The sequence below is a fragment of the Neoarius graeffei genome, chromosome 3 (genome assembly GCF_027579695.1).
Source record: "Neoarius graeffei isolate fNeoGra1 chromosome 3, fNeoGra1.pri, whole genome shotgun sequence".
Classification (NCBI taxonomy): domain Eukaryota; kingdom Metazoa; phylum Chordata; class Actinopteri; order Siluriformes; family Ariidae; genus Neoarius; species Neoarius graeffei.
In genome coordinates this window covers 38,149,555-38,176,480 of record NC_083571.1, presented here as the reverse complement: position 1 = coordinate 38,176,480, position 26,926 = coordinate 38,149,555, and the positions used below count along the sequence as shown (strand labels likewise).

General features: G+C 39.6%; 1 pseudogene; it reads right to left on the bottom strand.

The window, feature by feature from the left end:
• Nucleotides 1-6,399: 6,399 nt before the first annotated feature.
• On the bottom strand, nt 6,400-26,023 carry LOC132882548 (intelectin-like; annotated as a pseudogene).
• Nucleotides 26,024-26,926: the final 903 nt, after the last annotated feature.

The following is a 26,926-nucleotide window of genomic DNA, read 5'->3' as shown; positions in this document are numbered from 1 at the left end:
TCCCGCTCCAGATGAATCCCAGTTTTGTGTATTTTTTGTCATACTTCCTCCTCACTGGTTTCTGCCGTTTGCTAGCAGTTCTGGGGCTGGTTTTGTCACTGTCGTTAGCATCTGCGCTCGGCTCACACGTCCTCTTCAGTTCTCCCTCTCCCCTGATCCACGCTCCCATTCGCGGATTTAAGCCACGACAGTAATTTTGTCGTACTCGTCATAATTAGCAAAGCCACCTCCACCTTTTCCCATCACAGCCTAGTCTACCAATGGCGGATAACCGTCTGTCAGCGGAACCGGCGGGAATGCATACGTACGCTACGTATGGCTACCCAGAAGCACTTGCAAACTTTTTAAAATTAACTTAATTTGTATCTCCTTTCATTTTCTTGTCATCGGTTGATAAGATATTTTCATCCATTCGGATATTATGGATAGTATTTCACGTTTTATTTTAAAATTTTATTTATATTTAAAGTGATTCTTTGGCATACCACTAGAATGGAGCCCACGTACCACTAGTGGTACACGTACAGGGTACCACAGTTTGAGAATCACTGGTCTAGGTGATTCATGCTTAATCTGTTTGGACAGTCAGTATATAATGAACACACTGAAGAGGAGTTCATGACTTCATTGGTGAATTATTATTATTTTTTTATTTCAGTCCGACCCATGTGACAATGAAGCCCATTTGCAAAACCGAGTGTGGCCTTGGGGAGAAAAGCGACGCGTTGACTAAATTGGACCTTAAACAGAGCCAAAGAGCAATTACTGACTACGCCACCAGGGGACTTTCACCCCAGGAATATTAACCAGAAAACACTTCACTATGTTGACCTGCAAGGTTCGTTTGACTAAAGACACCAGAGACCAAAGTTATGAAAATACAAAAAGGCTATTTTATTTTGTTACAATGTTTACAAAATAATTCTTTCCTTTACTTCACAATCACTTTCATTCACACTCCAAAGGACTAACCAACATGCATGTGGGGCAAGGGTAAGGGAAAAATCAATATTAACAGGGCCGAGGCCTACCAGCAGGGGGCAAGATACCAGGAGACGGAGAAGAGATCCAAAGAGGCACACCATGCAAGCCCACGTGTCACACTCACTACAAACCAAATCAAAATAAATCAAATAAAATCAAAAACATAAAAGGAGAATTCCACACAGGCACACGTGAACACACACGGACAATAGGAAAACACCACCACCTAAGGAATCAACTGCCACCCTGCCTTGGGCACACAGTACCTGAAAAGTAAATAAACAAAAAAAAAAGGTATGAAAAGAGAAAATCAAACAAAGAAATAACACAGCTAGATCACAAACTAACCAATTAAAATGCACAACCACACACGATGTAAACTAAGGGAGGGGAACTACGTGGACCACTGATGATCCACAGCTTGCAATAGCCTCCCACCAGTACTGGCATACAATTGGCAACCAAAGGCTGCTTGCCGCAACAGAAAAGGTTGGCAGACGTGGTTACTAGCCACACACAAATTCACATAAAATAAGCTCTCGTGAGCATTAAACCAAATAAACAAAGTAAATAAAAAAATAAAAAAGGCATTAACATAAATCAGGCCCAATAAGATAGCCCACTGGCTATCCACAGCTATAGAAAAAGAGCCTCCTGCCAGCAGGTGAAGCCTGAGCAGGACTAAAACAAATAAACAAAAATACCCAATTTAACAGAAAATATCCCTCATACCACACTCCAAACACGCACATTGATTATAAATGAATAATGATCAAACACAAACAGTCTCTCTCTCACACACACACACACACCCTACAAAAGTTAAAACTAGTGTTAAAGGGCTGTGGTGGTTTCGCAGCCCTCCTCATGCAGGCAGCTGCATCAATCAGAGAAAACAGCACTTAGTAGAAACGCGCTGGCAAGAACAGCAGCAAACCCGGACCAAAACCGGCAACACCTAAAAAACACGCAAAATACTCAATTAACGCCACGCTTAATAAACTCAGAGTAGTAGGAATTCAAAGGGGAAGGGGCACATACCACACGATCCAAAACTTCTCGCCTAATCCCAGCGAGGCTCACAGAATTCCATGGGTCATCTGCGCTTAATACAGATGCCAAGAGAACATTCGGAAGTCGCTGCACACAAAATGCACAGCTGGACAAGACCGGGGAAAGCCAAACAGTGGATACACTGAAAAGCAACCAAAGCCGGTCACAAATAAACCAAACGAAAGTTAGCCAGAGTAACAGAGTTCCAAACAAGCGTGTTTACCGGCCACAGGTAAACGGGAAGGGGTGTGACAGGAAACAGCAAGGGAGGGGGTCGTCACACCTCCAGAGTTCAAAATCACTCTACCATAAATAGGCTCGTGACGCACGCCATTGATTAATTGGACTGGCCCCTCCCACTGCAGCCAGATCCCAAGGAAACTGCGGAGCAAGAGGTAATTCCACCTGCTACACGAGTTTGATCCCCTTTATTTAGAAGAAGGCAGTGTTTTACAGCTCCTGTATGGTTTTACGTAATGCTATTATAATATGATCAGGTACAGGACCATCATGACAAGCTACAAGATCAATATTTACTCAAACTAAAATAATTGCAGGTTTGTTCTTGTGCATGTGGTGAGAAGCATTATACAGACATCAGCAAAGAAAGATAGATAGATAGATAGATAGATAGATAGATAGATAGATAGATAGATAGATAGATAGATAGATAGATAGATAGATAGATATTTATTGTCCCCTCAAGGGAAATTTGTCTTCACCAACTGTCAGACTTGGAACAGCTACAACATACTGTATAAGTACAATAAAGACATAACCAACATTAAACAGGTATAAAATGTGTACACACCGACAGAAGACATTCAGACAAAAACAAGCGACAGGCATCAAGACATTGAACAGATATCAAATCAAATATCCAGGGATGTGATTTTTCCGCGAATTCGCGGAATTCTGCTTTTTTCACCTCAAAATTTGAAAAAAAAATTTCCGATTTTTCACTCAAAAATCCGCATTCATATCCTATTCGTTCCGACTTTCAGTAATTCCGTCATTGAGATGAAATGAGGTACGTGATTGGCCCATCGCTCTGTAACAACCAATGAACGCGCTTGTTAGATAGCTGTACGTAAGCTCGCTTCAAACAAAGAGTTGAAAGATGGCAGCCTCCGTGATCGAGCGTAAAGATGCACCTGATCATCAGTTTGGTGTGTGTGTGTGTGTGTGTGTGTTTAAAGTAAATAAACATGGGGAAGAAGAAAAAAACAACCCAGCTCATTTCTTTCCCCATAATAAACCTGCGAGTGGTGATGGTGTCACTGCACGTGCGACAGTTGGGTATGTTTTCACGGGGTGACGAAGGTTGCCGTGGCAATGGGGCCTCGCGCCATCTGTTGCTTCCTGGATGCGCATGCGCACGCTATGAAAGCTGTGGTGAAAAGGTTAGCATTGGAGGCTAAACCTTCTGAGGAGAAAAGAAGGGGTAGGTTTTATTTCAGTTTGTTTTAGTTACGTCCGAAGAAACAGCAGTTTAAATCATGGCTCTAGTTTACAAATCAAAATGGTTACTCAGTGAAAACAAAACAAAAGCTAGAGAGAGGGGGAGCGGTGGGAGTTTAACCCGGGAAAGTGAGTCTGTGAGGCGGCAGTGATGCTTGACCCCTCCCGCCTCCTCTCACTTTACCTCAGAGTCTCTGCCAACTTCATCACAGATTATTTCACCTTTTTCACTCCAAGTTAGTTTTAATTTTCGCTCAAAACTTTTCCCACAGCGTGGATGTAAGGTAATTATACACAATTTTGATTTGTTTATTCAATATTAAAATGTTATTGCAAATAATACATACTTGCCAACTTTTCAAAATTCTCATGAGGGAGAAAAGTGCATGAAAGACATTTTCAATTGGCCGAGGGTCTGATGCGCGGTTGAAATGATAAAAACAGTGGATCCCAATTAATTGCAAACACATTTTTTGTGAATGTTTAGTGAAAAAGTGATTTTTATTCTTGCATATGAAAATCCTCAAGTGAGTGAACACTGTACAGTTCTGTATATGAGTCAATTTCATAGAAAACATATTTTTTTTGTCGAGACGTGTTTTGTTTACATTTTGAGATTTCTAAAACCTTTTTATGGTCTCATATGATAAAACATTATCAGTTCTACCTTGCATTTCAAAATTTGACTACTTTGGTTCATAAATGTGTATTTTGTAGCAAATTTTAGGGTCGAAATTGAGCAAAAATGGCTGTCCCACTGAAAAGAGACTTTTTTTCAGACGATTCTTAATGTTAGACAAAGGTGGAATTGAAACTTTTTCATGTTCAACGACAAGACTGTGGAAACCACAATGGACATGATGTCACAAATTGAAAATGCCATTAAGAAAAGATTTTTTTTTGATGTTTTGTTAATTTTTGTACCTGTCCCAGAGGTTTGTGTCAGTTCTGTTACCGTGATTAATCACATAACAAAAATAAATGCTCCCAAAAGCTATTATTGAAATTATTTGTTGCCAAGGATCTACATATTCTCATCTTTTATATGGATGGCAGAATGAACTGAATCTGATAATATTTACTTAAAAAGTTCAGTTTTGGTAAGTAGTCTATGCATGACTAATTTTTTTGTCAATCCTGTTACCCTGTCTAAACGGGGTGTGCAGTAACTTAATCAAATATTAGAAGTTGCCATACATAAGAAGCAAACCGGGAGACTACCAGGAGCAAGAGAGTTTAATAAATAATGGTGGATGAATTCTTATGTTGCATCATGTTTGTTTGAAAAGGCACATTTAGGTATGTTCAACTTCTACAGTAATTGGAAGTATAAATTTTGTTTTTCCTTATACAATTTTCTGTTTATTCTAATGCAGATGATTTAATTTAGAATGACATTTTTAGGTTTTATGTTTTGGCTTTTTGTCAGTTAAGAATCATTGAATTTACTATAGGGGCTCAGAGTTGCATGTTGACCATTAAATTGGCTTGAATTTGTTAATCATGACAAGTTTTTTCTTGTGTGTTTGCTTGCCATTTTAGTGCAATTTTTAAGTCAGAAAACCCCAGAACCCAGGAGCTTCGGGGGGCTTCGCCCCCCTTGTCCCCCCACCAGGGCGCTGCCCTGGACCAGCTGGGGGCCTACGGCCCCCAGACCCCCGGCTAAAATTTTCAGATAATTTCACCAGCCCCAAATCACATCCCTGAATATCAAATCAAATATACTCACTTAGACAAGAAACCATTCAGACAGTAGACCTACAACATGTATATCTGCATCAGACAGTCCGTCACTATTTACCCAGTCCAGGAAAGTCTGTACAGGGTTACTGTGGGAGGCAGTTCAGTGCATAGATGGCAGACGGTACAAAACTCTTCCTAAAACGTGCCCGTCTCCATCTTAAAGTCCTATACCTGCGACCAGATGGGAGCAGTGTGAAAAGTGGGTAAAGAGGGTGATTGTGGTCTTCAATTATTGACACTGCGAGGCGTGTGACAGCTTTGAGGTTGAGCTCAGTAAGGTTGCGTGTGGGGTGGTGAATGATTTTGGAGGCTGTGTGTGTGTGATTTTTGTCAAATTGTTTCTGTTGGAGGTGGAGAGCATATTATAGAAGCAGGGTGAACAGTACAATAGAATAGGCTGGATGATGCTGGAGTACAGAAGGGACAGGAGATGAGGGGCGACAGAGAGAGCACTGAGCTTGCGGATGACATAGAGCCTTTGTTGAGACCTCTTGTGGATGTTAGTGATGTGTTGATCAAATGTCAGCTTATTGTCTATAGTGAGTCCCAGGTACTTGAAATGGCTGACCTGTTCAACCTTCTGATTATGGATGAGGGTGGAGGGCAGAACAGTGGTGTCTGAATTGTGAAATACCATTTCCTTTGTTTTTGCCACATTGAGTTCCAGAAAGTTATCTGTGCACCACTGGGTAAAAAGAGAGATGGATGACTGGTAGGCCGTGATGGAGTCATTGTCGCTCAGCAAATCTAGGATGGCAGTGTCGTCAGAATATTTAAAGTATGTGGTGACGGGTGAGGGGCTGTTTATTACTAAAACTTTCATCAGTTAAATCATTCTGCAAATAAATCACTGACCAACATCCAAGAGCAATGCTCAAAACTTTATTATTTCATAAAATCAGGATTCAGGACAGAATTGAGGAGAGACACGTCTAACTCCATCAGCAGAAATGGAAAGGAGTAAATGCAGATAAATCCAAAAGTAATACAAGAAACTGTAACTACTTTCATCATATAATGAGGATTGAACTTGATTATCATCCTGTAATAGTGCATCATTTTTTGTAAATTTGCTCCAAATCAGAAGAGAGAGAAAAACATGACCTGCACCAAACATCCGGAAATAAATTCTGAAAAATTTGGTAAATTCTATGGGAACTAACTTTATAAATCTTTTGCACACCCAGTCATGCAGTAATTAAGGCTATACTGATGTGTGTATTGTGTGCTGTTGGTTCTGCAACGTTCTCTCTCAGCGGTAGAAGATGAGCACCGCCGCCTCGGTCACCTGCTTACTGGCGCTTGAGCCTGTGTGAGTGCCGTAACCGACCCAGTCGAAAGCCGTGAAATCTCCACACTGCCTCGGAGACTCTTCAGGAAAATATCCACCTCCTTCAATACAGAACTACACACACACCAGCTTTACATTTAATACATGGACTATTGAGTGTGTGTAAAATCATTCTGGATCCTTTGAGTTTGTTTTTCCTCTTCTGCTTTTTTTTTCATGGAAGCTAAATAATCATCATGTTGTGATCTTCTGACATTAAATGAGGTGATATCATGACTAATTATGTACATTCCAGTTTTCTACCCTTTGCAACTTCATGATACATCAACTTTTTCACCAAATAATGGTAAAGTGTATGGTTTTAAAAATGATGGCCCCTCCAGGTGATCCGGATGTCTGAATTGATTCTACAGCACTTACAGCAAGAAATAGCCCTGACAGACACCATAAACATGATTCACTTGTGTTTGTAAATTACTTCCAGGCTGATTCTCTTATTTTTACAAATTATTTCTTGGTTAATTCATTTCCATGTGCAAATGACTCATTTGATTCAGTTGTGTGTGTAAATGATTCCAAATTGATTAATTTACATGTATAAATGACTCCTCAGGTGAAGTGGTGCTTTAGTCGTGGTGTCTGTGAATGTTGCCTTTAAATGTGGACAGAATAAGGATCTCATGGGGCAGATATCTTCCTAAAGAGACAGACTTTATCTCAGAAACACCCTGGAGCTTCAATAATATTAATTAGAGCCTCATAAATACCAGTCTCCTGGTTTAAAGTCTTTTTTTAATCGCTGTGTGAACAGAACAGATTTAATTCTCACGTGTTCAGTGTGCTTTGGGTTTGAGTCCTGAGCAGATTGCCATCGCTGTGCTTTCTGTGTTTATCGCTCAGAATGTGATAAACCCAGGTTCAGAATACCCTGGAGAGACATTAAGATATTTATTTTAATTCATTAAAATATACAGTGGAAAATAATGGCCTTTAATCCCTAGGGTTTAGGAATAAATATGAATATTCCATTAAATTAAGAAGTGTCCCCATGTCCTCCCTCCAGTCCTAACAGCCTATTAACAAAAATATTAGCTAAATTAGCGAGTTATTTAAATAACTGCTGATAAACTAGCTAAATCTGTCAGAATACAATGTTACCATGGCAACAACCATCTAATATTTGTGATGTTAAAGCAAAACATTTCGAACAGAGCATTTGTTTTAGTGCTGCATTATTTTCACATACTTTCTAGTTTGATGGTTTGGGAGGCAGTGGTCTGGTTGTCATGGTAACCAGGAAACTTTCACTGAGAGTCTTAATGCTATGCTATCAAGCTAACAGTCTGCACTAAACAGAATATCTCACAATATGTAATACTCTGAGATATTTCTGTGCTTCCTGTTGAGTGCAGTATTGTGGTGGTTCGAAGCTCAGCCCAACTGGCATGTCAATCATTCTTCCTGCTAAAGCTATGCTAGAAAACATCACTTCCTTAATATAACATACTTCTTCATGTGTTTAGTTCCTAGCCTGCTGCTGTTTGACAATTAACTGAAAATGTGATGAAGGGCAGTAAAATGTATTTCTTGGAAAATAAATTGTGGTTCTCATCAGTAGGGGTGCAACTTGTGTCCCCATTGTGGATTTTTATTTTCTATACCCACCTCTGATGAGGGGTCCGTACAGGTTAAGGTTGGATTTGGTGTCTCCAACATCGTACACTACAGGAACAGCGGGGCCATGGTTAGCAGGACAGCTTCCGACATTGTACTTCACTGAGAATCGCTGGAAACCAGAGAATACTGAATTAATGTAAGTATTAGAAATATACTGTGATATAAATTCATGGGAAATATATATAGTTATATAACTGTTAGACAAACATTGTTTATATAAACGTTATTATCCAAGCTTTAGATGAATGCTATATAAGGTTAAATAAAGTGTTAAGTGAGTGTTAAATGAAGGTTAAATGCGTGTGTGGGGAGCCTAAGAGCCTTAGAGGAACGTTAGATGAATGTGAGACTGGTGTTGGATTAGAGTTAGATTAGCATCAGAAGACATTACATCAGAGCTCATGGCAACAGGACACAACATTTCTAAAGTGAACCTTCCAGGAATGAATGTTCTGTTACCTTGAAGAGATTGTAGAAGTTTCCTCCGTAGTTCTTGAGGAATCTGTTCTCCGTGTGATAGCACAGGTATGATGTTGGTTTCCAATGATCCACTCGCTCGTTATTTGGAACATGCCACACTGCCACGTCCTCCGCTGCGATGTCATAATACCCAGGATTCTGTGGGATAAAGTACAAAGACGAGGAAGAAGAATCTTCTCATCATGTCAGAATTTCCTCATAATGATGGAAGATATTTGTATTTAACATTAAGAGTATTTATGGAGCTCACTGTTGTTACCTCACCTGGGACGGAGTCCACCAGGGGGTGAGGTATTGGTTTCAGTGGGGTTTCTTTGTTTTGTTTTGTTTTTTGTCAACAATATTACGGGAAAACAGCTGGAACAATCTTCATTTAACTTTCAGCATAGAAGGCCATTGGTCTCAAATAGAACCTCCAACTTTTTGGGGGTCATTTGGTCAAGGTCAAGGTTTTTGTGGTTACTGTCTCATATAGAGGCGGTAGCTACTATGTCATCGTGCTGTAAGAATGTAAGAGTGTAACAATCGCGCACTGCGCATCACCAGAACGGGGAACTGTGATCTCACGTTATCATTGTGTTGTAAGAATGAGCACAAGTATTACAGTTATTACCTCACCTGGGACGGAGTCAACCGGGGGCGAGGTATTGTTTTCAGTCGGGTTTCCTTGTTAACGATATTACGGGAGAATGGCTGGACCAATCTTCATGAAACTTTCAGGATATATGGGCATTGGTCTCATATAGACCCGCCAACAGTTTAAGGGTCATCTGGTCAAGGTCAAGGCCACAGTGACCAAAAAGTTAAAAAAAAAAAAAGCTCTGACCTCAGACTGCAGGAGCAGTGCCTCAGAAAGACTCCTCCCACAAACACTGATTGGATCACTACCTGGCTCATTTGCATATGCAGTGCTGTCATTGGATGGTTTCTTGGTTCATTTACATCCGCAAGGAAGGGGTTTTGTCCACGCCCACTTTTAAACCCCATTGATGATAACTTCACTGTTGTGATTTGTTATAAATTAATCATAAATAAATGGACGAGACTAAAGAAATCACTTTCAGACATGTTTATGCTTATTACAGAGGGAAAATGTGTTCCACTGAGCTCTAGCGCCAGGCCATTTCTGTGAAATAAGAGTTTGGGTCATGGCGACAGTGTGTGTATGTCAGCCTCGGTTTGAAGGTTTCAGTTTCGAAAACTGTAAGAGTAGAATAATATAAAGTACAGACACTTGGTATATTTTACTTCTGTGATATTTTTTTTAAATTGTTCATTTTTGGTTTACCCTTCATTTCTGTGGCTACTGCCTCATAGTGTAAATATATATGCAAGGCCGGATTAACTATATGGGCCTGCGGCACAGTGCCCAGGGGCACTAACCACTCACAGCCAGTGGGGGGGGCACCACATGACAGAAACTTTAAAAATATTTTTCGTGAATGTTTGTACACTTAAAATGGTTATACACTTGACATTGTTAAATAGTCATATATAATTCATTATGAACACTAATTTCATAAGAACAACAACAATAATCATAATTCTGAGCAAGAGTGGCCTGTGACCATTAACCCCCCTTTCCTCAACCTGTCAGTTGAGCCAGTCCACCTACGGTGAAATGTATCATTTTTTTTAAAAACCGCGGTAGAAATGAAAAATGGACAGACATCAATTGAGTGGTTGTGCGAAGAGAAAATTAAAAAAAGAGACTCCAGGCGTGTAGCTGCAATTAAAAATGTTCCAGTGTTAGATCGTTTTTTTTATAAAAACATCGACAACTGCTGTCACTACCAGCGCTGAAGCCGGGGAGGAGGATATGTGCGAAGCCACTTTAAGGCAGGTAGAGATCAGTTCACACCATGGTGACGAGAAGGAAGACAAGGGTGTTATGGATGTCAACCCAGCGCAGCCGACGCCAGTAGAACACTTCTCTATTTCAACTGATCCTGCGCTATGGGGAGAACATGTCAAGGTTCATACAGAACAGATACTCTTTGAATTGATACACATATGTATATTGTACATCTGAATATGCCGTACTGGATGTTATTTGAATTTATATTTCGAATTGAAACATTTGAATATGTTGCCTAGATCGATGCTATTTTAATTGATACACATTTTGAATTGGCACATTTGAATATGCTGTATTGTATATAGATGGATGCTGTTTAAATTGCTGATACCGTTTGACTTGATACACATTTTGAATTGAGACATTTTAATATGGATAGAATAGAGTATGGATGCTTTGAAGGTTTTTATTGAGACATACAAATATATGCTGCTCATTTTTGAATAAGACATTTCAATATGCCTACATGCATATCGTTGGTTGTTTTCAGTGAATTTGATGGGCTGATGTAGCCTACTTAATAAATTTTCATTGAGGAAGAATGACCTTGTTTATGTGTACTATTGTTTATGTATATGCTACTATTTTTGACAGCAAAGGGCAAGGTTTGTGAGTGTGTGCAGGAGGTTACTGAACGTGTGCGCGCAGGGTGGTGGTGGTGGTGGGGCACTTGAGGTATAGTGCCCAGGGGCACCGCATTGGCTTAATACGGCACTGTATATATGCTATATTTACTGTCTGGACATGGGATCAGAAAACAATTTTATTTATAAGCAGTAGCCACATGTACCCATAGGGTACCTATTTTTTTTCGTGATATATTCCTTCATATTCATCATAAGTGCTACCAGCTGAGGTTTGTTTTGCCTGGCAACACTTGTTATTATTGTAAATTTTATCATACTTTAATGATATTTATTCCATATTCTCATTTGTTTAGGTTTGTGTGTTTTCTTTCTTTTGATTTGGACCTTGAAGTCATCACTGGTTGCAGCTTCTGCAGTGCCGAATGTGACGGTGTTACTCCACGATCCGTCTCCCTCAGGTACATGTGGACTTCCACCCTGCTGACTGGACCAGCGATCACCTTTACATTAGAGTTACAGTAGATAAACGTTACAGGAACATTAGATCAAGGTTAGATGAACATTAGATAAATGTTAAAGGAGGGTTAGTTCAAGGTTAGATAAATGTTAGATGAGCATTAGATGAAGGTGAGAAGAACATTAGAAAAATGTTTGAGGAATTTTAGATGAAGGTTAGATGAACATGAGATAAACGTTAGAGGAGGTTGAGACGAACATTAGATAAATGTTAGAGGAGCATTAGACAAACATTAGATAAATGTTAGAGGAGCGTGTGACAGCGAGGGTGTGGTCGAGCATCGGCTGTGAACGCCAAGGAGTCAGGTCGAACCAGCAGGTAACATGTGACGAGTTACACCTGTGTCTAATTCCTGGCTGTCCATGAATGTGTGTCTGTGTGTCTTTCAGATGGCCAGTAGAGAGAGAGAGCTGCATTCTGCAACCTCTGCATGTGTGTAAATGTATTCAGTGGTGCTTGAAAGTTTGTGAACCCTTTAGAATTTTCTATATTTCTGCATAAATATGACCTAAAACATCATCAGATTTTCACACAAGTCCTAAAAGTAGATAAAGAGAACCCAGTTAAACAAATGAGACAAAAATATTATACTTGGTCATTTATTTATTGAGGAAAATGATCCAATATTACATATTTGTGAGTGGCAAAAGGATGTGAACTTTTGCTTTAAGTATCTGGTGTGACCCCCTTGTGCAGTAATAGCTGCAACTAAACATTTCCGGTAACTGTTGATCAGTTCTGCACACTGGCTTGGAGGAATTTTAGCCCATTCCTCTGTACAGAACAGCTTCAACTCTGGGATGTTGGTGGGTTTCTTCACATGAACTGCTCGCTTCAGGTCCTTCCACAACATTTCGATTGGATTAAGGTCAGGACTTTGACTTGGCCATTCCAGAACATGAACTTTATTCTTCTTTAACCATTCTTTGGTAGAACAACTTGTGTCCTTAGGGTCGTTGTCTTACTGCATGACCCACCTTTTCTTGAGATTCAGTTCATGGACAGATGTCCTGACATTTTCCTTTCGAATTTGCTGGTATAATTCAGAATTCATTGTTCCATCAATGATGGCAAGCCATCCTGGCCCAGATGTAGCAAAACAGGCCCAAACCATGATACTACCACCACCATGTTTCACAGATGGGATAAGGTTCTTATGCTGGAATGCAGTGTTTTACTTTCTCCAAACATAACGCTTCTCATTTAAACCAAAAAGTTTAATTTTGGACTCATCTGTCCACAAAACATTTTTCCAATAGCCTTCTGTCTTGTCCACATGATCTTTTAGCAAACTGCAGACGAGCAGCAATGTTCTTTTTGGAGAGCAGTGGCTTTCTCCCTGCAACCCTGCCATGCACACCATTGTTGTTCAGTGTTCTCCTGATGGTGGACCCATGAACATTAACATTAGCCAATGTGAGAGAGGCCTTCAGTTGCTTAGAAGTTACCCTGGGGTCCTTTGTGACCTCTCTGACTATTACACACCTTGCTCTTGGAGTGATCTTTGTTGGTCGACCACTCCTGGGGAGGGTAACAATGGTCTTGAATTTCCTCCGTTTGTACGCAATCTGTCTGACTGTGGATTGGTGGAGTCCAAACTCTTTAGAGATGGTTTTGTAACCTTTTCCAGCCTGATGAGCATCAGCAATGCTTTTTCTGAGGTCCTCAGAAATCTCCTTTGTTCGTGCCATGATACACTTCCACAAACGTGCTGTGAAGATCAGACTTTGATAGATCCCTGTTCTTTCAATAAAACAGGGTGCCCACTCACACCTGATTGTCATCCCATTGAAACACCTGACTCTAATTTCACCTTCAAATTAACTGCTAATCCTAGAGGTTCACATAGGTTTGCCACTCATAGATATGTAATATTGGATCATTTTCCTCAATAAATAAAAGACCAAGTATAATATTTTTTCTCATTTGTTTGACTGAGTTCTCTTTATCCACTTTTAGGACTTGTGTGAAAATCTGATTGTTTTAGGTCATATTTATGCAGAAATATAGAAAATTCTAAAGGGTTCACAAACTTTCCAGCACCACGGTAAATATTAAAATTAAAAGTGCACCTTGGATTGTAGTGCCTGTCTCCAGTTCCTCATTATTCCACCTCAGGGAAGTGTGACAGTGTTAGATGGAAGTTAGATGAACATGAGATAAAAGTTAGAGAAATGTTCGATGAAGGTTAGATGAACATTAAGAAGAAGAAACCTTTATTTGTCACATGAACACTTTAAGCACAATGAAATTCATCCTCTGCATTTAACCCATCTGAAGCAGTGAACACACATCTCGCACTCTAACATTAGTTAAATGTTAGAGGAGCGTTAGACAAACATTAGATAAATGTTCGAGGACAGATAGATGAAAGTTAAATAAAAATTAGACAAATGTTAGAGGAGCATGAGATGAACATTTAATAAATGTTAGAGGAGCTAGAGGAGCGTGAGATGAAGGTTAGATAAACATTCGAGGAACATTAGATGAAGGTGAGATGAATATTAGAGAAGTTTTGGATGAAGGTTAGATAAAAGTAACCCTCTCTGACGTGCTGAAGCCTCCCTACACATCCAGGTACTCTGCGTTATGTTTTATTGTTGTGATGGGTTGATGAGTGGGGAGAGAATGAAGCACCGGAGACGGGGGTTCTGGATTGTGGCTGAGACTTGTCGACACTTTATTGGCTGCTGGCTCCACCACCCATTCAGATCAATATACAACAAAAATTTTTTCCCTATAGAAATGATATTCATGTGCTTGAATGAATGAATGAATGAATGAATGAATGAATGAATGAACCTACGGTCTCAAAATAATACTCCAAGACTGAAAATAACACATTATGTCACATGCACATTTACTAAGGCATTCAAAATATATGACGTGGTGAGAAAATAACTTAAATGACATAAAACAACTGATTGAAAGAATATTTCACCCCACACTATTCCCGTGGAATGTGTGCTCTACTCGCGGCACAAAAAGCTAGCCAACCTTACTGCCAACATATTTTTCATAAAGATATTAATGTGTTTGCTTCTCAAACCTACACCAAATTGTAGATAACCAGCTTAATTAACACTTTGATGAACAAATAGATTAGAGGGCCGATTTTTAGTTAAATTATTTTAAAGGAGTTACGCAGAACCATGGCCTCACTTTTTGTTTATAAATGCCTTGAGACCTCAAGAATGGCATAGAAATAGTTTTAAGCATTAATAATAAATTTAATATTGCAATTTTTATGATTAAAATGATTCATATAGGTAGCAGTCTGAGTGAATGACCTTGACATCTGCGACGTCACTGCAGGAAGGCTATCGGTCTCATTGCCATTTTTGCTATTCTAAAACACAGAGCTGACTGCAACTTTGAGCTTCCACTTTGAGCTAATTTATCGCCATGCCACGTAGATGTGTTGCTGGCGGGTGCAGCAACATGACAGAAGATGGATTTACGTTGCATTAATGGCCCAAGAATGTTCAAACTGCAAAGATTTGGACGCGTTTTGCGAGAAGTTCACGGGCACATTGAGCGCCTCTGAAGTGGTCTCTCCTCTGCTCTGCACATTTTACTGAAGACTCGTACGACACCTCTGATCTGTTGAGGAGCGTTGGCTATAAGCCCGTATTGAAAGAGGGTGCAGTACCAACAATTAAGGGAAAAGAAAACTACAAGAAAAGGAAAGTAAGTTCAGTTGCACCAGTTCTCCCAGAGTGTGAGCTGAGGGTTGTTGCTAAAACCCAGGATGGAATGGGACGGGATGGAACGGGACATATCACTTGGCCAGTGACCTCCCCGTGGTTGTTGCTAAAACCGGTGGCGTCCCATCCCATCCCAGGTTTTAGTAATTGCCTGAGCCGAGCAGTAATAGCGGAGTAATCAGTATGGAGAAGATGGAGAATGAGTGGAGCAGCCGTCTGATTTCTCCACTGGATATGCTTGCCTCAGCAACAATATCTTGCCCTTGCGTGGAAGAAGCGAATGAACGGAGAACTGAACAAACAACTGAAAGTCAGATTGTTTCAAAACAATCGGCCACAAGGTCGGCCTTCAAGAAGTGAGAGCACTGATGGGTAAGACCGACTCTCATTTGGATACAAAACAACAAAAACAACAACACTCGTTTACCTGCATTTAGATTAATACATGTAACTTGTATTGTGTATTTCAGTTACCGGTATAAGATTATTTAATTTGCTTCAGAATGTGATTCTCAGTTCAGCTGATTATTTAATTAGCCTTTTATGTTTCATCAGTGAAAATGCATGCATGCACATGTATGTTGCATAAGTTATAACACCTATCCTGTTTTAATGAGAATCAACCCACAATCAATGAAGTCAAATCAGTCTTAGTTGAGCAAGTCGGTGACGGTATTTCTTACTTTCACCATAAATTTTTATTTATATGAGTTTATCTTTTGCTGTAAAAGGCCTCGACCCTAAAATCGGTTACCGCAGTGACGTCACGCACTCAGGGCTGGCTGGCTCAGCGGGGCAGCTTGAATGCCAACTTTGCGGTCGGTTTTTAACTCAAAAATATATATATTTTGAATTCCCATTTATGCAGCATACAAGAGTCAAGGATGGAGAGACTATCCACTCAGAAATGTATTTAAAAATAAAGGTTTTGCGTATCTCCTTTAAGATTATGCCGGCTGCCACTACCATTGCTTACCTTTCAGATCAATATACAAAAACATTTAACCAAGATGCCGTCCCACACAACAGGAATCGCCGAACTACAGTCTCTTAAAATACAGATCAAAAAATTACACAATATTCCACACTGTAGTGCAGAGTGAGGCTCTGACACTGTTCGGAATTTTCTTTAATGAAATGTCAGCTTGTTTCGCATGTACCTTCATTGACTTTAAATTTTTCCTTGAGCTCTTTGCAGCTTTGGGGAGTGGAATATTCCATTTCTGCAGAAATAAATGTGGGTTTACACCATTGTGTTTTATTCTACATGAATTAAACTCTGAATTAATTGGGACACATACGGTACCTACTGCAACACAAAACATGTTTTTGCAGCCCAGTGGTTTCTTGTGTTTTATTACAGTTTAAACAACATAATGATCCCAAATGGAAGTAAATAAGGAGCTGAATGTATGGGGAAATGATTGACAGCTCACTCTGTGCATTTTGAGGGTCACGTTTTGAAACCTGACAGTGCTGTAAATCATTAACACATGGTGTGTATAGAGTGTGCAATTAAAGCAATAAGGATTTGGGGCTTTTATACATCACTAAACTTTTAATAATACCAGTGTTTTGGTGTTTATCCATCATTTTTAACAAAACCCTTCAGCTCTGCCCTTTACTGACTTGGTTAGTTTACATTTTAGGGATGTTTCATTCCACACTCACACTGCAGGGTCACAGCATTCTGTAGGACAGGTGAAGATACTCCTCCATCTCACCGTTACTGGCTAGAGACTTTAGAGAGAATTTGGTACTCGCTCAGGTCTGGCTTACTTTTCTTCTTTGATCACTGACATATTATATTTAATAAAAAATGTATTTGATTTATTTAATTCTCCCTTCACCCTTGGGTGAGCTTTGTGTATTTGTACAGTATACAGTCTGTATTCAATTGAAGAACTATTCTGCAATTTCTCTTTTTGCTTAAAATGTGTTTGTTAATTAATTAATTAACTAACTAACATGTTAGTTAATTAATTAACACATTAATCTTTTGGCATTCTTCCATGCAAGCTGCACTGTTGATCAGTCCCTAAAATTTGTCACCTCGTTATACACATACTAGTAAATACTTGCAGTGTGTGTATGTTCGAAATACCTGTCTGCAGTCTGCATTTTGCAGAATGATTTTCAAGATAGCAGAAGAAAAATTAAACAACCTGCAATTTTGCAGAATGAAAAAATCAGGGTCGGGATACAATGGTTCTCAATTTAGCAAACTAGCGGTGCTGTAAATAAACTGAAACCTGCGCCGCGTGAACCTGACGTCGTTTTCCAGGTCAAAGTTGAGCAATATTTACGTAATACTGATGAAAGGCGACGATAACCAAATAAGAGCAGTTGCCATTTTCCGATGTAAGCTTTCGTCACTTTTAATACCTGCCGGGAGGACCCGACAACTACCTTGGCAGTGTTCGGCAGTTTCCGCCATGCATCTCCCAGAATTCAATGCGGCACAACAAACATGGCTCCCAAGAAGAGGATTGTTTCTTCGGGGCAGGAGTCCGAAAAAAACGCCAAGAAAACAAGGATGATTTTGTCGTATCTCGGCAAAACCGGCAGCCAGTGTGACTCCAACAACAACAGCGACAGATCGCGGGTCCGCGAGGGGGACAAAAATGAAGACGGTTGCTGTTATAGTTGCATATATATATATATATATATATATATATATATATTGGTAAATTGTATAGGTTTGTATATATTGTATTGTTGAATCATGCAAACTTATAGTGATATTGTATCCCTTTTGAAGACAGCAACAGTATTTTACCTTTATTCATAGATACTTTTGAATATTTTGTTTTCTCATACCAAGCTACACTAATACATGTTTTGTGTACATATTCTATTTTTTTTTTTTTTACTAGTGCTGTCTTGCCTGTGGTGCAGACTAGCACAAAGTAAAACAGTTGCCCTGTAAGACAAAGCTCATAGGTTCAGTTCTGTAGCTCTCAGTTCTGCCATGATTAGTTTGTACCCAGTTCTCTGTTGTTAGTTTAGAGCAGTGAAGCCCCTGCAGTAGTTCTCAGTTCAGTTCATGACCTTGCACTTTAGAAGCCAGGCAAACACAATGAACCCAAACGTCTTTCCATTTGCCAGTTGGGTTTTATTCCTTAATGGCATCAATTCTTTGCATCATCGTAAGATGTAACAGAGTGTAGAATTGAAACCTTACTTTCAATTTAAAACTACAGGTTGCAGATGCAAACACTGTGAATGAAGTACATTTTGGGTAACAATCTATTATTCAAGCTAGAAACTTAATCTTGACAAAATGCAACATGATGTGTAACATAAAAATGAATGTTTTGTTTCTTGAAGAACAGTTGTGTTCTATTTTTTATTGTGGTGATACCTTTATTAGTATGTTGTGTGGAAGGATAATGTGTGGGCGTGATAACTAGTACATTTATAAATTAGTAGCCCGTAGTGTCAGGGCAAGGGGGATGAAATACCTGTGGAGGTATCATGGAATGATAACTTTGCTGCAGAGAAGGATCTGTGAAGACTGAAATTAAAAATAGAGTGAGAGAACAAAGAATTACAGTAATGCTATGAGTTGTAAAGCTAGATATGATGTAATTAAAGGCATTATTAGGTTGAGAAGGATGTAGTATGGAGGCTTGTGTATTTGCAGAAAATATTTCCAAATTGTAGAACAAAATTGACATTCTGCAATATTGCAGAACACTGGAAAAAAGTATTTCGACCACTGTATGTGTGTGTGTGTATATATATATATATATATATATATATATATATATATATATATATATATATATACATATATATACACACACAGCAGCACAGGGGCTCCACAGGGTACAGTGCTCTCTCCTTTCCTCTTTACACTTTACACATCTGACTTCAGCTACAACACAGACAGCTGCCACCTCCAGAAGTTCTCAGATGATACAGCCATCGTTGGACGTGTGTCAGAGGGGGACGATCTGGAGTACAGAGAGGTCATCACCAATTTTGTCACCTGGTGCGAACTGAACCACCTGCGCATCAACGCCAGCAAGACAAAGGAGGTGGTGATCGATTTCAGAAGGATGGTTCCTCAAATTGCACCAGTGAACATCCAGGGTTTGGACACTGAGATCGTGGAGGAGTACAAATACCTGGGTGTTCACCTTAACAACAAACTGGACTGGACTAACAACACAGATGTCCTGTACAAGAAGGGCCAAAGATGTCTCCACCTCTTGAGAAGACTGAGGTCTTTTGGTGTGTGCAGGACACTGCTTAGGACTTTTTATGACTCTGTGGTAGCATCAGCGATTTTCTACGCTGTGGTCTGCTGGGGCTGTGGAAGTTCAGAGAGGGACAGGAAGAAACTTAAACTGGTCAGAAGGGCTGGCTCAGCCTTGGACTGTCCTCTGGACTCCATTGAGGTGGTGGGTGAGAGGAGGATGTTAGCCAAGCTGACCTCAATCATGGATAACCCCTTTCACCCCCTACATGAGGCTGTGGGGGCTTTAAGCAGCTCTTTTAGTAGTAGACTGCTACACCCACAGTGTAAGAAGGAGAGATACCACAGGTCATTCATACCTGCTGCTGTCAGACTTTATAACACCCACAACTTGTAACGTAGCACCAATAACCTGTTTGTCGTTATATTTGCACTATACTACATCACCACTACTACCTCTGCCATCTCTCATCGATGCAATTATGTGCAATAATATAGGACTTAAACTATTTTTATGCATACTTACATATAATTTGTGTGTGTATGTGTGTGTGTATATATATATATATATATATATATATATATATATATATATATATATATATATATATATATATATATATTATTATATGTGTGTGTGTGTGTATACACACACACACACACATATATATAATATTTATGTATATATATATATATATATATATATATATATAATGTGTGTGTGTGTGTGTGTGTGTGTATACATACACACACACACACACACACACACACACACACACACACACAGAGTCTACCTGTAATGTGCAATTTTTCCGAGCCTCTCAATAAGGCAATTTTTCTATACTTTTTCATGGTAGATAATGCAAATAGCACTTTGTATTTAATCCTTTGTTTGTCTAATTTTTATTTCAGTTTTATTTGTTATCTGTTTGACATTTTCTTGCTGCTGTAACACGTGAATTTCCCCAATGTGGGATGAATAAAGTGAATCTAATCTCATCTCATTATCTGTAGCCGCTTTATCCTGTTCTACAGGGTCGCAGGCAAGCTGGAGCCTATCCCAGGTGACTACGGGCGAAAGGCGGGGTACACCCTGGACAAGTCGCCAGGTCATCACAGGGCTGACACATAGACACAGACAACCATTCACACTCACATTCACACCTATGGTCAATTTAGAGCCACCAGTTAACCTAACCTGCATTTCTTTGGACTGTGGGGGAAACCGGAGCACCCGGAGGAAACCCACGCGGACACGGGGAGAACATGCAAACTCCACACAGAAAGGCCCTTCCAGACCTTCTTGCTGTGAGGCGATAGCGCTAACCACTCCTACCTACCTATCTATATAAAATTAGGCAGTAATGCATACATCACACAATTACAGGGAATTATGTGGTTATGATCATTCGAGCTTCATATTCAAAGAGTCTTTCAATCCCATTTTGGTCAGTCATTTCTGTCCATAATTGAATGACAATTTTCTAGAGCTAAAATCAGTTCTGTGCAGAAAACTTAAAGAGGGTAGCTTATTCCAAAATATGAAGCCCTAATAAACTAAGAATAATTAATTGAAATAGCACAAAACAAAAATGCAGACTGGACTTAATGATAAAAGCAATCTCAATATTTATTTATAGTCAACAGGAAAATAGAAAATGTTTCATCAAAGTTTTAAAACAACTATATAAAAAGGATAAAAAATGAAAGAAATGGTTGTATAAAACATAGCGAAATTGTTCTGAATTACGTCGTGTTCTGTATTTTTCTTCGCCCCAGTTTTTGACAAATATTGAGTTTTGCACCCATGGTTTCCTTAATCATCTTTTCTTCACTCCCTGGATGAAGTCTCTTAAAGTCTAAAAATAGATAAAGAGAAATAGCTTTATAAGTAAGTGTCATCTGTTCCTGTTTGTTATTTTTTAACTTGTTTGGTCAAATAAATTTTATTATCTAGGCAATTTCTGGGCATAGAGATTTGTTATATACTTTTTTGACACATTTTGGCGCTCAAGATTTCAATTATATGACAAAGACTGGTTCATGCCTTTATGTGAGGAAAGCTGTGGGCAATACCCTCAAAAACCCATGTAAACATCTGCATATATAGACGACCATCTCATTTTAGACTGGAGGGAAACTCGAGCTGGATTACTTGGCACTCAATTTTGAAAAGCCACAAACACTGGGTACATGTTCATAACCCTTGGCTACGAAGGGCTACCACTTGTTTAGTTGATTTGTTTGATTGGGAATTGAATTGCATTAATTTGAACTTGCAACCTCGAGGCTTTTGATGGATTTAACACAGCATGGTTGCCCCCAGAGCCTCTGAGGCCCCATTCTTGTTTTATTTTTATGAAAAATGTAATTATGCACGTCCTTCTAATGTCGTTCAAGAAATGAGTTTCAAAGAAACATTCGACATGACTTCTCAGTGCTTTTCAGCAGAGTTGCATCTTGTTTTTAACTATAGTATTTCTGTCAGTAAAGAAAAAACTATAAGTACGTATGACAGCGGAAACTTTGTTTTCATCCAACATGGGTCTTTCAGTTTGATCCTTGAAGGCATTGGACTTCTTTCCCATTACACTACAATTGGCCAGCTCATTTCTGGAAAACACTGCTTCACATATGGTATATGTAGTTTTCCTTAAATCTACTCTGCTCACATACTGTAAATTTGAAGCATTTACAGACACCCCAAATCCAAGGTCAACCTGGAAATATAAAAGAAAAAGAATTCAAATTCACATAATATTCCTGTTGGCTTGGTGTTTGTCACTCGCGTACATAACGGTAATGCAATCATAATTGGGAGATCTAGAAAGAGGTGCACAGAGTAGAAATTTCCGACCTTAGAATCAAATTGTCAGTTGTTAGCACTCTTGTCACACTGGAGGCCAAGCAGCTAGGTGCTGCTATTAATAATTATCAATTCTTCAGCAATCAATCTAACTTCAAGTGAGATAGTACTGAAAAAAATTGTGAAAGTACTTCTCAAACTCCCTTTCAAACACTGAGTCTCAACACTATTTTCATATTTTAGAGATATATGATATCTTACCTGACCATTTGCATCAACTGGGTAGTCAAAAACTTTCTGCTGGCTAACTTGGGGCTGTGGCAGCTGCCTCAGTGGGGTTGCAGGCCGAGATGAAGTGGGCATCACTGCCAAAGACTGTGATGAGCAGAGAGTGTTCTGTGCTCAAACATGTACTGGTGGTGTTGATATGAACTCTGTAAGGGGCTCCTGTCTTTCATTACTGGTAGCAGGGGAATGGGCTACTACCAATCTCTTCAAATCTTCCATCTTTTGAAGGATGTCAGGTAAACCTACAAAGAAATTAAATACAAAATAAACTATAATTGTGGCTAGTGCCAGGTGCACAGCAAGAATTAAAATGTGTGAAAAAATAAAAATATGCATGCATGATTTTGATTATGCTTATAGCTTCAGTGAAGCAGTTAGTACCTATCTCTTTTGAGCATGAATACTAGATCTGGTCCAGTATAAATTCAAAACAAATCTATATAGTATATATAGCTTATATACCAATACCACATTTTTACACCAAAATATTATGTACTTTTAATAGCATCAAAATTCAATAAATAGTTACATACCCTCAACGATACATAGGCTGTTTCTCAAAGCCTCCTTTTCCTCTTTAAGCCTCTTGACTTCTGACCACAGGGTAATTGTCTCCTCCGTATCACCATCATTGCTGGCTTGAGCACTAGAGGAACTGGCCAATTCTCTAAAAAGGGTTTTCTTTTTTTATGATTAACATTTTTTATTGATTTCAAAAATTCAAAACATACAAAGTACACAATTACACAAAACAACACTCACTCTAACACAGAAAAAAGAAAACAATGACATAGAAAATAAAATAAATAAAATAACACATTGATAACCTAAAAAAAAAAAAACAACAACAACAAAAAAAAAGGAGGGAGGCCGCACTAGGGAGTTACATGAGTGTCATACGTTTGCCACAACAAAAGGGGGGGGGGGGGGGGGGGGTGGCAGTAGGGTCTGTAGCATTCTCAACCATCAGTGTTATTTATATATTGTAAGAATCCACGCCATTTGTAGTAATACCAGTCTGATCTGTTCAATTGGTCAAAAGACACTTTTTCATCTGCCGCCACCGTGGCAAGGGCAGTGTGCCAGTCTATGATTGAAGGTGCATGTACAGATTTCCACTGCTGCATTATGAGTTTTTTACCAAGCATAATGGCTGTTTGGACCCACTCTGCATAGACAGCGGGAAGACAATCTTCTACAACGGATGGGTCGCCTAGTACAAATAAACGCATACAAAACGGCACTTCTTCGCCAATAATTTTCTCTATACATTCATGAATAGCTGTCCAAAACTGCTGGATTTTGGGGCAACCCCATAACATGTGAATTAACGTCCTATCCTCTGTACATTTCCAACATGTTGGATCGGCTGTCAGCTTAGCTTTGAAAAGTTTAGTGGGAGTCCAGTACATCCGATTGATTATTTTAAACTGAACAAGTCTTGTGCGTAGGTCACGTGCCAAATTCTTTAAATTGTGTATTACATCTTTCCACTCGTTATCTGAAAAAGTTACATCTAGATCCCTTTCCCATACTGCCTTCAATGCAAGCATAGAGTGCTGTTTTTCTAACAGCATTGAGTAGTATACAGATGCTTCATGCCCCATTCCATACCGTTTCATAATCTGAGAGGGGGTGTCTGCACTAAAGGGAGCTGATGAGGTCTTAAATGTGTTCTTTAAGAGACTGTGTATTTACATGCATCTCCAGTAGTTACGTTTCTGTAAATGAAATTCAGTCTGTAGGTCAGCAAAAGATTTGAGAACTTGCCCCTCATAAAGATGGCCTATTATTAGAATACCATTCTGTACCCATTCTTTCCAATAGAGTGAGGATTTCCCTATCCGCAAACATGGATTGTACCACACACTAGATGAACTGTTTAAAAAAGGATTAAAATCAAGTATTTTTGCAACTTTCCTCCAGACTTCTTTAAGACATGAGATGACAGGATGATTCTGAGCAGTTGGGGGAAGTGAGGCTGATAAATACAAGTTCAGATTAAGATCAGAGCAATAGTGAGCCTCAGCCGAAAACCATGGTGGAGCTCTTTCTGGTGGGAGAGACCATTGTGCCAAATGACGCAAACAGAAAGCATAATGATAAAGCAAAAGGTTGGGAATTCCAAGACCCCCCTGGCCAACTTTGAGTTGAAGTTTTTTAAGTCGGATTCTTGCTCGCTTTCCATTCCACAAGAAAGCATTACACAACTGTTCAAACCTGCGAAACAAGGTAATTGGAAAAGTTACTGGCAGAGACTGTATAATATAGTTAAATTTAGGAGCTACTGTCATCTTCAAAACATTAGCTTTGGCCCACAGGGACAGATGCAGGGGAGACCACCTTTCAATGTCTAATTTAAATTTCTCTAGTAGGGGTTCCATATTCGGGCGGCACGGTGGTGTAGTGGTTAGCGCTGTCGCCTCACAGCAAGAAGGTCCTGGGTTCGAGCCCCGGGGCTGGCGAGGGCCTTTCTGTGCGGAGTTTGCATGTTCTCCCCGTGTCCGCGTGGGTTTCCTCCGGGTGCTCCGGTTTCCCCCACAGTCCAAAGACATGCAGGTTAGGTTAACTGGTGACTCTTAATTGACCGTAGGTGTGAGTGTGAATGGTTGTCTGTGTCTATGTGTCAGCCCTGTGATGACCTGGCGACTTGTCCAGGGTGTACCCCACCTTTCGCCCATAGTCAGCTGGGATAGGCTCCAGCTTGCCTGTGACCCTGTTGAAGGATAAAGCGGCTAGAGATAATGAGATGAGATGAGATGGGTTCCATATTCACTTTCATGATGTCTGATATTTCAGGTGGAAACAATATTCCAAGGTATTTGATGCCTTGACTGGGCCACCTAAAGTCAGCTGAATGAAACAATGTTTTTGGACAGTATGATGTCAAAGCAAGAGCTTCACACTTTGACCAATTAACTTTATAACCAGAGAGTCTGGAGAATGAATCAATCAGGGAAAGTAAAGTAGGGATGGAGATTTCAGGTTGTCTGACAAAGGTCAAAATATCGTCAGCATACAGCATGATCTTATGAGTTGCAGGGCCTAGAGATATACCCATAAATTCAGGCTCTGCGCGAATGGCAGCTGCCAGGGGTTCTAAGGCCAGAGCAAAGATGGCTGGCGAGGCAGGATCACCCTGCCGAGTGCCCCTGTGTAGCCTGAAATAGGGAGAGATAAGGCCGTTAGTCATTACGGCAGCTGCCGGTGTTTTATAGACTAGACGCAGAAGATCAAGAAACTTTTCTCCAAAGCCCATGTGCTCAAAAACCAGAAAGAGGTACCCCCACTCGACCCTGTCAAACGCCTTCTCAGCGTCCAGAGACAGGGCCGCAGTGGGGGCCCCGTCATCCCTAACCGCCCACATTATGTCTATCAGACGTCTCAAGTTATCAACAGAGTGACGATTGCGTATGAAACCAACTTGATCAGGATGGACCAGAGAAGGAACAACCTTGTTGAGTCTGTTAGCAATGATTTTAGAAAAAATACGGCTATCATAGTTAGTCAAAGATATAGGCCTATAACTGCGACAATCAGTGGGTTCCTTTTCCTTCTTCAAAATTAGTGTAATAACAGCTTGTGATAATGTGGGTGGAAATTTACCTTTATCAAGAGAGTCCATGTACATATCTAACATAAGCGGAACCAGTTCGTTAGCATAGCTCTTATAGAAGTCTGCTGTAAAGCCGTCAGGGCCAGGTGCTTTACCAATAGGCAGGGATTTAATTACTTCCTGAATTTCAGTAGCTGTTATTGGCATGTCTAAAAGTTGTTTCTGATCAACTGTTAAAGATGGAAGATCCAAACCAATTAAGAAGGATTCAATTTCCGCCCTGCCTACATTTGATTCAGAGTTATATAGATGTTCATAAAACACTTTAAAAGTATTATTAATGTCAGTAGGGTTTGTACATAGCACCCCCTGCTGGTCACATATGGCAGGTATAGTACTATATGCTTCTTGTTGTTTTATGTAGTTGGCTAACATACGTCCGGCCTTATCACCACCTTCAAAGAATCTTTGCCTGGCTCTAAATAGTGAAAATTCCAGTTTCTGAGATAATAAAGAGTTGTACTTATATTTAAGCTGGGTGAGTACACGTAGGTTACTGTCTGACATGTTGGCTTTAAAAATTGTTTCTGCTTTTTTCACCTCTGTCTCCAAAAATTTTTGAAGACCATTTATCATTTTTGTTTCACTTCACAATTATGTGCTACTCTGTGTTGGTCTATCACATAAAATCTCAATAAAAAACTTTTAAGTTCA